At 44.5% G+C, this 10090-nt stretch overlaps 2 pseudogenes across 1 annotated transcript in view; both read left to right on the top strand.

The window, feature by feature from the left end:
- Positions 1-9260, top strand: part of LOC147614213 (uncharacterized) — a 9624-nt pseudogene extending 364 nt beyond the window's left edge. Inside the window, exons 2-6 of the transcript XR_015263089.1 lie at positions 769-827; positions 1076-5153; positions 6132-6190; positions 6320-6416; positions 6679-9260. The product of XR_015263089.1 is annotated as an uncharacterized LOC147614213 (transcript). The remainder of the gene's footprint in view (positions 1-768; positions 828-1075; positions 5154-6131; positions 6191-6319; positions 6417-6678) is intronic.
- On the top strand, positions 6969-9260 carry LOC147614212 (uncharacterized; annotated as a pseudogene).
- Positions 9261-10090: the final 830 nt, after the last annotated feature.

The following is a 10090-nucleotide window of genomic DNA, read 5'->3' as shown; positions in this document are numbered from 1 at the left end:
CTCCTTTGCATCGCATGCGCTTCTGCTTTATAAATTGTCGAGTTGGGGCTAGCTCAGATGGCACCACAAGGCAGTGGGATCAATTCTCTGCGATAGCCCCTTATATGCATGACAGCGTGTGTGTGAGAGGCTTCGGAATTCAGCCAAAGAATAGCTAATTGGTCGATTTTCCTTGGATTTAACTGACTGAACATTGAATTGATACACCTTGTCACTGTAAGATTTTCCTATGCAGACCCTTTTCCCACAAGGAGACTTATTGCTTTTCAAAAGCATGAAAACAGCAAGTGACAGATCAACTTCATGTTGCATGATTTGCATGTTTGTGAATGACCCATTTGGTTGTGAGGTTATACATTTGTTTGACCTGATTTAGGGTTATGTATTTGCATGCATGGAGAGAGAGAGAGAGAGATGCATGGGTTTAGTTAGTGAAATGAGGCAGTGCAATGGGATCAAGGGAGCCAAGAGCTTGTGAGGGAGGGAAGGAGTGACAATGCAGTTAGGGACATTAACAAGCTTGACACAAAAACTGTAAACGAAGTATGCTGAGGGATGACGAGCTGATGGTAATGTGGTTGTGTTTTTGTCAACCAAAGTTTTACATGGAAGGGGCCCAGCTTTTTAGGTTAAGGGGAGTCGTCTCTTTTGATCGGAAGGATTGCGTTCAAAGGTTGCAAGCGAGAATGTTTTGACGCTCCATAGCCACAATTTGTTGCTGGCAAAATGCGTTTATGAATCATTAACTTTTTTTCCAATAATTTGCAGGGTCCCTAATGCTCAACCTCAAAAAGAGTCTGCGGAGTTGGAAAGTCTTGGTATGGAAGGTATTCCTTCAGATATTCTAGCTGCTCACGAGGTTGATCTCACTGGCAAGGATTTCCTTGAAAAGATTTTAGCTGTCAGTTATTTTGTAGGTTGGTGTCAAGCCACAATGTAACATGGATGTTACATTGTGGCACAAAGCTGAACAATGTTATCATGTTGTTGTTGATTGCTGTTGAGTTGATTGTGGGTAAACTTTTCTATACGCTGACTTCCCCGCACCACCCCCCCCCCCCTGCCCCCCCCGCAGTCACCAGCATCACAAGGGTGGCCTCTGAGCTACACATTTCCAAGGCCCTCCATTGTCCCTCCTGAAAGGGCACCTGTGTCAATGCCACAGATCCTTCTTCCAGTTCAGGGGGGCACTATGCCTTCGGTTACACCAGCTTTTTCTCAACCACATTACTCTGTATCTCAGGTGTCCGCCACTCCCATCCCTCAACCTCAACATGTGGTTTCTTTAACTGGGCATCCTGGTGCGCCCCCAGGCGTTCACTCACCTCTCGTTGGGAATGCCATGCAGCCTAAGAAACAGTACAGGCAGGCTGCAAGATCGGGACTCTCTGAGGGGCCTTTTGTCATTGCCAAGCAGGTGTCGTTGCCCACTTATGAGGAATGGGCTTCGGGTATAGAAATCTCTTGCAAAATTGAGTATTTTTCCACTGCAAACAATAAAGGAATGGTGCTACTGTACGAAAATCCAAGTAAAGTTCATGAGGGCGTTGTTGAGTGGTTAAAATCATAGATCCAACATCAATTTGAGAAATCGCTCAGAGACACTGGGCCAAACCAAACTGCCAAAGTAGGGTCCAGGGTCTCTGAGCACTTTATCGAATTGATGCTAGATCTCTGATTTTAACCACTCAACAACGCTCTCACGAACTTTACTGGGATCTCCATACAATAGCACCATTCCTTTATTGTTTGTAGTGGGAAAATGTGAAATTTTCCAGGAGGTGTCTACACCCAAGCCCCTTCCTCATAAGTGGGCAATGACACCTGCTTGGCAATGACAAAAGGCTCCTCAGAGAATCCCGATTTTGCAGCCTGCGTGAACTATTTCACAGCTGTCTTGAATCCAGCTTCGAGGGATCTTTATCATTGACACAAGCTTCTAGATGAGGGGAGAATGCTTGTGCGCTTGGAGCGATGCGACGAGAGATTGCCATCGTTAGCTTGCCTGCATCCATTTTCCTTTGGAGTATGCATGTGTATGTGTTTGTGTGTGTTGCATTGTCATGTGCATGCACATGTCCATTCTAATCTCAGAGGCTAACCCTAAGGAGGCAACAAGATAAAGAAGAAAAGATCAGAACAGAACCAGATTTTTGGAGCATACACTATGGAGTATCTTGTGGAAGGACACGGGGGCTGTCGGCTAGGGAATATTCCTGTCGGCTACAGCATTTATGAGATTTATTTGTCCAGGAGCTGGCCGACCAACAGTCGACCAGCAGTCAGCTAGTCCATGAGGTGTACTCAAGCCTATATAAGGCTTATGTGCTCATTGTTTCATTCATTCAACTCCTTTTGAGTTGGGTCTAGACATAGGACTAGGGATAGGGTTTATCTACCTTTTCCAGAAGGCAGCCCATGGCTACAAGGGATTATGTACCTTTTTGTACCATATGAAATACTGAATTTCCAGCTCTCTCTCTCTCTCTACTCTCCCTTCTATCTGCGTTTTTGCATCAGCATGTTCTAGATGGTGTTTAGGGCTGAAAGAAGACTCTCAGAGCTTCCGCATGTAACATTGGTCTCAGAGCATCAGGCTCAGCAAGGCTAAACCTTGATTCAATCCCATATGAAGGTGTACGGGTCCAAGGTACAGGAAAGTGCACAGGTACAAAGCCCAAGGCAAGGAACATAAGACCGGGAAGAGCTCCCAGGAGGTTGGTTGGTGGTGTTCCACAAAGCCCAAAGGGGATGTCAGTCCTGTGAGCCAGGAAAGGCTTTGGGCAATGGTTCCAAGGGAGAATGATCCTCCAAGGGGTGGAGTGAGAGTGCCAGACTCATTTCTCAAGAATGAAGACCAAGATAGTGTTTAGAGATAGGGAAGGAACGGAATGGGGATTGGATGGAACAGATGCATAGATCTTCTTCAGAGTTAGAGTGGATTTGGAGACCGGGTTGGCTATTCAGTGAAAAGGTTGCTAGAGTAGGAAGGATGACAGAGGGACTCTGGGCAGTGGGAATAGAATGGGATGATGACAGTCATCCAAGAAGCAGTTTGGAATCCCCTCATCAAGTTTAGCAGAGGGGGATGTCATGTGCATGCACATGTACATGCTAATCTTAGAGGCTAACCCTAAGGAGGCAACAAGATAAAGAAGAAAAGATCAAAACAGAACCAGATTTTTGGAGCATATACTGTGGAGTATCTTGTGGAAGGACACAGGGGCTATCGGCCAGGGAATATTCCTGTCGGCTATAGCATTTATGAGATTTTTGTCTAGGAGCTGGCCGACCAGCAGTCAGGCCAGTCCATGAGGTGTTCTCAAGCTTATATAAGGCTTATGTGCTCATTGTTTCATTCATTCAACTCCTTTTGAGTTGGATCTAGACATATGACTAGGGATAGGGTTTGTCTACCTTTTCTAGAAGGCAGCCCATGGCTGCAAGGGATTATGTACCTTTTTGTACCATATGAAATACTGAATTTCCAGTTCTCTCTCTCTCTCTACTCTCCCTTTTGTCTGTGTTTTTGCATCAACATGTTCTAGTTGGTGTTTAGGGCTGAAAGAAGACTCTCAGAGCTTCCGCATGTAACATGCATGTCACGGGAGGCCCAAAGCCAAGGGAGCGATCTTGGGAGTTGTTACAGTTCCTAGAAAGAAGAAGGAAAGCCAAGGTTGTTGATGAGCAAAGGCATAGAAAGCTTGTCCCAGAAATCTTGATTCAATTGTTTCTGGCTCCGAAACTGTTTGCAAAAAATAAATTTGAAGCTCAACGGATGCCGAACCCCCAAAATTTTGAAAAGCTTTATACTAATTTGAGAGAAGAACCACCAGAAAGGCTAGGCAAGGTCCCATAGGTCTTGTGGGAGAAACTCTCTGAGAAAGGGAGCTGAGGGTTTCAGAAACCCTTTGTTCTTAAAAAAAAAAACAAAGCTTAGCTATGGCTATGGCAACGAGCGGGCAGTGAAGGAGAAGGAGAAAGGGTTGCGCTGATCCGTAGCAGCAGCCAAACACTCAACCGCCACCGGATCTGCCACCCACATACACGAGCACACAATTTTGATGGAAACTGCATATGGATCTGTGCGTTGTGAAACTCCCTTCTTCCTTGACTTAGCAAGCCTTCATGCACGATAATGGGTGCCACTTTTGAGTACCATAGCTTCTTTGAAGGTCTTTTTTTTTCGGAGAGAGAGAGTGAGAAGATGGAACGAGATGCTCTGATACCACTGTGAGAAACTTACAACTCCATAGCCTAGCTCCATAACATAAAACGAGAATAGTCAGATTCACATCCCAATTTGCCGGTAATAGCCATGCTGCCTAAAAGTAGCAATGGCTGTCCAAACCCAAGTCCTAACTCGTGTCCTGACACCTCCCCCTTGAGCCTTAGCCGTAAACCTCTCACATTTCAAACAATGTTCAATGTTTCTAATGTTTCCATGTTTCCATCCTCATTGCATTATCAACCAACAATCTCTCCATGTAGATGCATGAAATTCGATGCGGAGCAACCATCTTCAAAAGCACCACTCCCACTAGCTAGAAATCCAAAATTGTTCTTCGCACATCATATTGCTAACCTCGATTTTTGCTCTAGTACCAAGTATGACACCGAACCCAGTCTCACTCCCGCCAAGGTTGGGTGGAATGGTCTCCATCTTCTATCTTACCCCGCCATTTCCATGTAGAGACCCCTTTTCTAGGTCTTTTTGTCCAAAGGCACTCCCTCCCTTGAACGCTTCCATAGCCCAATGTAAAAGCTGTGTGGGCCCCATTCTCTCTCTACTCAAAAGCTCTCTCTCTCTCTCTCTCTCCCCCCTCGATTCTCTTTTGTCTCCTAGATTCTAGTTAATGGATAACAAGATCTAACAGTATTCAAAAACTGAGAGCTCGCAGGGAGGGCGAGAGGTCATAGTGCGAAGGAGCAGATGATTAAGGCAGGGCCCGTTTCTGCGCGCGCGCACACACACACACACAATGAGGGAGAAGAAGAAAAAGCCCCGTTCCAAGGTGTAGTGTTTCTACTGTGGTCGGGAGTTTGATGATGAGAAGATCCTCATACAGCAGCAGAAAGCCAAGCACTTCAAGTGCCATGTCTGCAACAAGAAGTTCTTCTCCGCAGGTGGACCGGTCATCCATGTCTTACAGGTGCACAAGCAGACCATCATAAAGTAAGCCTCTGTTTGACCTCTGCATTGTTTCTCCTTTGCATTGCATGCGCTTCTGCTTTATAAACATCAAGTAAGCCTCTGTTTGACCTCTGCATTGTTTCTCCTTTGCATTGCATGCGCTTCTGCTTTATAAATTGTCAAGTTGGGGTTAGCTCAGATGGCACCACAAGGCAGTGGGATCAATTCTCTGTGATAGCCGCATGACATTGTGTGTGTGCGTGTAGCACCGTTTGAGAGGCTTCGGAATTCAGCCAGAGTATAATAGCTAATTGGTCAATTTTCCTTGGATTTAACTGACTGAACATTGAATTGATACACCTTGTCACTGTAAGATTTTCCTCTGCAGACCCTTTTCCCACAAGGAGACTTATTGCTTTTCAAAAGCATGAAAAGAGCAAGTGACAGATCAACTTCATGTGTTGCATGATTTGCATGTTTGGAATGACCCATTTGGTTGTGATGTTATGCATTCGTGTCTTGACCTGATTTAGGGTTATGTATTTGCGTACATGGGGGGAGAGAGAGGCACGGGTTTAGTTAGCGAAATGAGGCTTTGCAATGGGATCAAGGGAGCCAAGAGCTTGTGAGGGAGGGAAGGAGCGATAATGAAGTTAGGGACATTAACAAGCTTGACACAAAGACTTTAAAAGGAGTATGCTGAGGGATGATGAGCTGATGGTAATGTGGTTGTGTTTTTGTCAACCAAAGTTTTACATGGAAGCCAGATTGTTAGGGTAAGGGGAGTCGTCTCTTTTTTATTGAGAATTAAAGAAGGCAAAGGATTTTTACCCACAGCGATGCTGCGCTCAAGGAATTTGTGAAGAAAAAACTTCTTTATTTTTTGATCGGAAGGATTGCATTCAAAGGCCGCAAGCAAGAATGTTTTGAAGCTCCATAGCAACAATTTGTTGCTGGCAAAATGCGTTTATGAATCATTAACTTTTTTTCCAATCAGGGTCCCTAATGCTCAACCTCAAAAGGAGTCTGCGGAGTTGGAAAGTCTTGGTATGGAAGGTATTCCTTCAGATATTCTAGCTGCTCACGAGGTTGATCTCACTGGCAAGGATTTCCTTGAAAAGATTTTAGCTGTCAATTATTTTGTAGGTTGGTGTCAAGCCACAATGTAACATGGATGTTTTGCAGATGATGAGAAGCCTGCCAAAGCTGCCAAGGTTGAGATTCCTACCTTCAGTGTTTCACTTGTTCCTCCGCAACCAATCTTTCCAACAGAAGCCCCGATGTAGGTTAACTTCTTTTTTGCGTTGCCCCTTGCGTGTACTACCAAAATATGCAAATAAAACTTGAGGGCTTCTTGGTAATGGTAGTAATTGACATGGCTTTCTCAAATGGCCTTCTATATTAGGCAGGATCTTTTCCCATACTTTTAGGCACAAAGCTGAACAATGTCATCATGTTGTTGTTTATTGCTGTTGAGTCGATTGTGGGTAAACTTTTCTAGACGCTGACTGTCCAATGGCAGCGTACGATGTGATGCATTTCAGATATGCTCCTCCTCCGCCAGGTGCGCCTCCCCCTCCCCGTAGCCACCAGCATCACAAGGGTGGCCTCTGAGCTACACATTTCCAAGGCCTGCCATTGTCCCTCCTCAAAGGGCGCCTATGCCAAGCCACAGATCCTTCTTGCAGTTCAGGGGGCCACTATGCCTTCAGCTTTTTCTCAACCACATTCCTCTGTATCTCAGGTGTCCGCCACTCCGCCACTCCCATCCCTCAACCTCAACATGTGGTTTCTTTAACTGGGCATCCTGGTGCACCCTAGTGCCTCCTTGAACATGGGTGCCCCCAGTGAGTCTGGACCAGGGGAAGGATCTGTGCTGCCTCACTATCAAGTTCTCATTCAATTGCAGGTACTCCAAATCTTGGGAGAATGTAGCGTTGACTTCTTTTCTCTCATTACACTTTTTGTCGCTTGTTTAACAATCTCGTGGTCAGCCTGACAATCAAAGATGATGCAATACTTCAAGGCGAGTGAGATTTCCTGTATTATGGAAGCAAATAGAAAACATATCATATTTTCATATATAGAATCGATGTTAAAGACCATATTAATTTCTCGCTGTCTTTATCGTGGGTAACTGAATTATCACTTGAAAGAAATGTTCTCTCGGAGCAATTCTGTAGGACCTTGTAGAAGTATGCAAAGTACTATCATCATGGTTTAACTGCCATAAAATAGTGATTTTCAGGAGGGTGAGGGACATCTTCCTAGTTAGCGTACTATTTATTTGAATGAATAGGAACCCTAACGAGTGGCTGGGCCCAAAAAAAACCTAACCCCAATGTAGAGCAAACCTACTGTGAAAAAGAAACCCTGTTCAGTGGCAAAAAATTAAACATCAGAATAGTTAGGAGCTTTATGTGCTGACTCCTTTTTGTACTGTTTGTCTTGTCAAGTTGTTTTCCCTTATTAACTCATTCTGTGCCAAGCTTCTCATTGGGCGAAGGTTTCCTGATACTTATATTCTATATCCATTTCTTGGCACCATTGCAGTCAAGTTTGACTCCCAAGCTCAACAAGAGCAGAACAGGATGTTGCGCCTACCCTTGATATGCAATTTTTTGTGAAGACATTGAGTGGAAAGACCATAACACTTGAAGTTCACAATCATGATACATTTCAGAATCTCAAAGAGAAGATACGAGGGGATCCCTTGTCATCACCAAAGGCTCTTCTTTGCCCATAAGGAAATGAGAAATGGCCTCATCCTTGCGAACTACAGCATCCAAAAACAGTCAACAGTGCATCTCATGATGGTGGTGATGTGTCCAAGGATCTTGAGCAGCACATTGCTAAATAGGTTTTTTGCTTTTGGGGAAGCTCTTTTGAGCTTGATAGGCTCGAAGTTGAATTCAAGATAGCTGTGAAACAGTACAGGCAGGCTGCAAAATCGGGACTTTCTGAGGGGCCTTTTGTCATTGCCAAGCAGGTGTCATTGCCCACTTATGAGGAATGGGCTTTGGGTGTAGAAACCTCTTGAAAAATTGGGTATTTTTCTATTGCAAATAATAAAGGAATGGTGCTACTCTACGGAGAACCGAGTAAAGTTTATGAGGGCGTTGTTGAGTGGTTAAAATCACAGATCTAGCATCAATTCGATAAAGTGCTCAGAGACACTGGACCCTACTATGGCAGTTTGGTATACCTCCTGGGCACTTCTAAACATAAGCTGCTAGGTGGCATATCAAAGTAACCTGATAGGCTGATTGTGCTGATACTTCCAGGTCAACGAAGACACCTGGGAAACCAAGAATGACAATTGAGGTAGTGTATAAGAATGAGGATTTTGACAAGCTTGTCAATGAAGTGGTTCTTTGGGATAATTGGGGAATCATCTTTTCTCTGGGTATCAAGATTGAAGCCAAAACAAGTGGAAGAATAGGCAGCAAAAAGGTGGACCTTTGGATGTATTGGGTGCAGCAACTCATAGATGAGGCAAGGCAAGTATCATAGAGTTTAGCCCAGGTCTATGCACAGAGCCAAACCAGTCGGAGTTCGCTGTTGGCTTTCTCTGTAGTTATCTCACCAACGACATTAGTCCCGAGATGGATTTCTATATTAGGTTTGATCTGCATGTATTTTACAGAAGCAAATTTTGGACTTGGTCATGGATGAGGCGGAAGATAATAATAGCATTATGTATATGGATGAATATGGAGAGCTCAAAGTGGGAGAAAATGCCCTATGTTGTAGATGTTTGATGAGTTTCAACAACAAGATGGTACAATGTGATTCTTGTGACAGTTGGTATCATGTAGAATGTTTTGGGTATGGAAGAAGGCTGTGTCATCCAATCCACATGGTTTTGCTAACCATGTACATTAATGGGTTCTCAAAACGCTATTTCGCATCTTAGTAACACTAGACCCCGGATGCTCTAGGGGGATGCTCCATTTCTTTGAGATTGCTGCCCATTATCCATTGTTGTTTCATCTTTATCAGTTTGTCGAGTTGTACAGTGTGTTCACACCTTTTCTCTTCAATTAGCTAAAGCACCTAGGCTTCTGTACTTGTAAGGATTAATTTCCTCATTGTAATAACATCTATATCTCTTTCAAGTTTTAAATGACTGGTTGATAAATGGTCCAAACTCTGGCTTGGTTATCTAGCTTGTGTGGTCCAGTGGGCTTTGCATTGTGTTTTGATGGATTTGAAGGTAAGACGGCAAGTCTTACAGAGTATTACCCTTTCTAGACAAAAACAAGATGACATATGTATTAGTGTCCATTTTGTATCATTTCTTGTAGGTCATATGCAAGGGACCATGGGCAATCCGAGCTCGTTGATTTTCTTAGAGTTGTTACTATTTGTGAGTTTCTTAAACTTGCATTCCTCGTGTCGATTTCTTTATTTTGTGCAGATGTGCTACTTTGCAATTGTGATCAAGTGCTACGGGGGAGCTGGCTGTGTTGATATCACAACCGAGCAAAATTGGCAGATCATGGGGGTCGAAATAATTGACGTGCCAGATGTAATGGGGGCCACAAGCTTCATAGTGGGATAACAGACCCTTTGGCAGGCATTGACCCTCATGACACTCGGCCATACAATTATGCCCTAAGCAACTATGTCATCAGAAGTGAACATGGCAATTTCCGTCACACTGTAAAACAACCGGTGCCGGTCCGCTGCACCTCTGCTCACTAGCACACGGACCCCAAGTTGGGTAAACTGACCCTGCCACCGAGAGTCCTCTGCACCAGATGCCGCCCGACCCTGTCTAGCTAACCAAGGTGGGGGAATCGCTGCATCGAACTCTCTCCTCCAAGTACTAATGCCTCTGCCCGACCCAACTCGTGCTGCCAAAGTCTCATCATCCAGTCCTCTGTATATATCCCTCCAAGTGTGTACAGAGCAAGCAACCTGTGTCCCAGCTGGCCCAATCAACATGTGTGC

Source organism: Cibotium barometz, chromosome 42, assembly GCF_041138505.1.
Source record: "Cibotium barometz isolate CiBa-2024 chromosome 42, ASM4113850v1, whole genome shotgun sequence".
In the NCBI taxonomy this organism is placed as follows: domain Eukaryota; kingdom Viridiplantae; phylum Streptophyta; class Polypodiopsida; order Cyatheales; family Cibotiaceae; genus Cibotium; species Cibotium barometz.
This window is presented reverse-complemented; position numbering and strand designations above follow the sequence as displayed.